The 4,282-nt window shown below is 46.2% G+C and overlaps 1 long non-coding RNA gene across 1 annotated transcript; it reads left to right on the top strand.

Moving 5' to 3' along the window:
* Positions 1–483: 483 nt before the first annotated feature.
* Positions 484–3,409, top strand: LOC128314067 (uncharacterized). Its single transcript, XR_008295446.1, has 3 exons — positions 484–634; positions 815–870; positions 3,203–3,409. It is a non-coding gene; the product is annotated as an uncharacterized LOC128314067 (long non-coding RNA).
* The last annotated feature ends 873 nt before the right edge of the window (positions 3,410–4,282 follow it).

Below are 4,282 nucleotides of genomic sequence, written 5' to 3'. Positions count from 1 at the left end.
GAGTGGTTTGTTGCTTCGGTCACGAAAACCCAAACGAATCCAGGAGAAAAGAAGGAAGTCCCCAACGTAAATTATAAACCTTCTCCTCCTGATTAAGCGATCAATATCAAACTGAAAGACACTGCTCAGGTGGTTGAATCCTATATTCCCTGGGCAACCTCAAATACCTCCATCAGTTTTGTACAATATGCTGAAGAGGACCAGAAGGTCTATACCTCAAGAAACACTGCCGGTCCTGCCAGTTTCAGATGTAAAAATAAAAACTGAAAGCACTGAATTTTAAAGACTTTCCTTTACAAATTAAACATCAGTAGCCCCCTTCCTTTGTTTCCTTGCTTTCCACTCATTATTCTTGTTCAGCAGACCCACTGGATTGTCAGAATGCCTCCACTCCTGCAGAGTTGGTGAGTCACACCCTCTGCCCCTCCCCCCCATGGTACCACGTGGTAAACACGGACTTGCTCATTGGTTGTCCTTTTACCGGTTACCTTCTCTTTGCATCCCTCCCCCCGACACCACCTAAACTGGGGGCTTCTTGAGGACAGATCCTATGTGTTTCATTTCCATATCCACGGTTCCCAGAGTAGTGCCTAGTGGCTAGCTCTGTAATGCCATAATGAACTAGTGAACTGAAGTGAGTGGGGAGGTGAATGGGGGGGGGGGGGTTCTTAAGAGTCGTGAAGAATCACAATGCTTCTGCTTTTTCTCTCCTGTCTTTTCCTTCCCTTCACCTAGTCTTTCTGCCTTTCTCTCTTGCTTTTTCCTGTCTTCCCTTCTCTTTCCTAAGCCTTACCAATATGCATTCATTTGGCAGAGGCTTACTGTGAAAGCTACATGCCAGGCCATGTGCTGAAGGCTGGGGCCTCCAAGGTGAGTAAAACAAAGCTCTCCTACAATAGCTCACAGTCTGGAGGGAGAGACGGATGAGACATATATAATTATAATATAATATTATTTGTATTGTACTATGATGAGCAACAAGGCTGTGGGAACTGAGGGAAGGGTAGATGTGGGACTATTCTTGCCTGGTGTTCAGAGAAAGCTTTTGCGAAGGAGGTGACATATTCGAATGAGGAGCAAGTGTGGAAGCCTGAAAGATTCTGCAGAGAAAACAGCATTTACAAGGTTCTAGGGTGTGAAACAGCATGACTTCTTCTAGGAATGGAAAGAAATTCTGTGAAACAGGGATGGAGGTAGGGGCCGGGGAGGTCTGAGAGGCAGGCAAAAGCCAGGCCATAGAGGCTCCTGTGTGACATACCAAGGAGTCTGGACTTTATTCTAGAGATGATGAGGAACAGTAACAAAATTTTTTATTGGAGGAGGGGGGGTCAGTCCGTGCTTTGGAGACGTAACTCTGACAAGGGGTGTGAGGGACAGATTTGAGCAAGAAAAGAATAAAAGCCCGGGGTGTGGCTTCTGTTGCCCTCACAGAAATCCCTTGTCCTCCCTCCCCCTCCTCCATGGGGCTTCCTGCACTTTCAACGAATTTCTTTTCTGTCCTTTCCCTACTTTCCTGCTCCTACCTTTTTTTCTTTCCCTCCAGAATGAACTCAAATGCTCTTCCAAAGAATTGTTGAACCATAAATTTTTGAAATTTGGTAACAGTCCGTAAAGGATCCAACTCTCAACAAGAATGTAGGGTGGTTCCCATAGGCAGTTCACTGTTCTCCACTTTCACTGAGGAGAAGGGAGAGGGAGGCAGTGGATGGCCTCCAGCAGGAAGAACTTTCATTAGGGAATGGGGAAGACATCTGAAGAGACCTCCTGGGCCTACTTTTCTCCAGAGGCTGTGAAGCTGAGGAGAGCTGAGGGGACCCCTCCCCCCGTCCCAGCACTGGGTCCCCATGGGTTCCTAAAGCACCTGGGCTGAAGACAAAACTCCCACCCTATAGGTGCCAGCCCTCAGTGCTCCCCTTTCCTCCCGATCCCAAACATCAAGTGTTCTGCCCTCCGACCCACCTTAGTCACAGAACCAGAGGATCACCTGCCACCTGAAGGTGAGGTGATGAGAATCCATGCCCCTGCTAGGCTCACTCCTGGCAGGGCACCCACATCAACATGCGGGGGACATACTCCCCTCAGGCCCACGAATAAAGGAGGAACTTAAGTAGAGGCCTGGGTCACTGCCCTCTTTCCTCCCCTCTCCAGAAACAAATGACTTGGGTTTCTCAGCCCCTCAGGCTCACTGTGGCTGCACTTAACTATAAATTCTTTTTTTTTAGTTTGCCCTCATTCGCACATCAACCTATCTCTCTACTGAATTGTGAGTCTATGAGTTCAGGGACCATACACCTTACTCATCTTTGTACCATCCTTCCCCTTTAACTTCATAGTCCAGTGTCTGGCAGCTGGCAGCTGTTGAATTGTGCACCCCCCAAAATTCTTTTTTTTAAGTTTATTTATTATTTATTTTGACAAAGACAGTACGTGCACATGTGAGTGGAGGAAAGGCAGAGAGAGAGGGAGAGAGCTGTCAGCGCAGAGCCCGATGGGGAGCTTGAACTCATGAACCTTGAGTTCATGACCTGAGCTAAAACCAAGAGTCGGACGCTTAACCAACTGAGCTGCCCAGGCACCCCTGTGCACCCCCAAAATTCTTATGCTGAGGTGCTAACCCCTAGTGACTGTATTTGAAGACAGAATCTTTATAGGGTTAATCAAGTTATAATGAGGTCATTACAGCAGGTCCAATCCAATGTTACCGGTGTCCTTATAAAAATGGGAAATTTGGGGCGCCTGGGTGGTGCAGTCGGTTAAGCGTCCGACTTCAGCCAGGTCACGATCTCGCGGTCCGTGAGTTCGAGCCCTGCGTTGGGCTCTGGGCTGATGGCTCAGAGCCTGGAGCCTGTTTCCGATTCTGTGTCTCCCTCTCTCTCTGCCCCTCCCCCGTTCATGCTCTGTCTCTCTCTGTCCCCAAAATAAATAAAAAACGTTGAAAAAAAATTTAATAAAAAAATGGGAAATTTGAGGGGCGCCTGGGTGGCTCAGTCGGTTAAGCGGCCAACTTCGGCTCAGGTCATGATCTCGCAGTGTGTGAGTTCGAGCCCCGCATCAGGCTCTGTGCTGACAGCTCAGAGCCTGGAGCTTGCTTCTGTTTCTGTGTCTCTCCCTCTCTCTCTGCACCCCCCCAATTCGTGCTCTGTCTCTCTCTGCCTTTCAAAAATGAGTAAATGTTAAAAATATATATATGGGAAATTTGAAGACATTCATACAGGGAGAATACCATGTGAAGATAAAGGAAGAGATCAGAGTGAACAAGGAACACCAAAGACTGCCAGCAGAGCATCAGGAAGAAGCATGGAACTATTCCCCATCACAGCCCTCAGAAGGAACCAACCTTGCCAACACCTTGGTCTTGGACTTCTAGCCTCTAGAACTTGGAGACAATAAATACCTATTGTTTAGGCCACCCAGTTTGTTATGGCACTTTGTTACGTAACTTTGTTATGGCAGCCCTAGCAGCCGTCTGTCTAATAGAATCAGAGGGTTCTAGAAAGTAAGGGATAATTGTTCTACCTGATGAAAGGTTGTCCACTTTATCATCTGTGTTATCATCCATGCAGGCTGATAATATAAGATACTGGATAGACTTTGCAATGTCTGGTCTTTTCTCCTAATTCAGTTTAATGATCTACAATGGTTTTGTAGGCATATAACGATGAACCAGCTGTTAGGAAAGAAAGGAGGGATCAGAAGGTTGGAGGGGGATGTCGCTTAACTGGCCTGAGGAGTTTTAAGTAGTAGTTAGATCAGGGCCAGGCTAAAAGAATAATTCCACAGGCCCAAGAAACACTGACTGAGTTCCTTCCCTCAGGTTCTATAAACAATTCTTTCCTACTTCCAGTTAGGCTCCTGGCCTCCGTTTCCCTAATAATAAAACAGACTGATAATGGCTCAGCAGCCCTTGTGTAAACAGGTAGTCATACCAAAGGAACTTTGAGATCCTCATATGTTACATATCTGAAGAGAGTTTTTCTGGTTCTTACTAATTATTCCAGTGTTAATGTATTTTTTCATAAAAATATCATGAGCAAAATACTCTGCACAATGCCATACCTACAAATGCCTTCCCAATATACTGGTGAGAACATAAACAGTTTCCCTGCCTTCGTGGAAGTTCTTTATAAACATTAAATGAGCAGATGATTTGTCGAAAGAGAGCAGCCAATCAGAAACACACATCCACAAATGGTTCTTTTACTACTTGAACACAACTTGGACAATGATTCTTCTTGAATGTTGCCTTTTCTTTTCCAAATCTCCCTTTCCTCACCTTCCCTCT

This window comes from Acinonyx jubatus, chromosome C1, assembly GCF_027475565.1.
Source record: "Acinonyx jubatus isolate Ajub_Pintada_27869175 chromosome C1, VMU_Ajub_asm_v1.0, whole genome shotgun sequence".
NCBI lineage: Eukaryota > Metazoa > Chordata > Mammalia > Carnivora > Felidae > Acinonyx > Acinonyx jubatus.
Note: the sequence above shows the minus strand (reverse complement) of the source record. Positions and strands in the feature narration are given on the sequence as shown.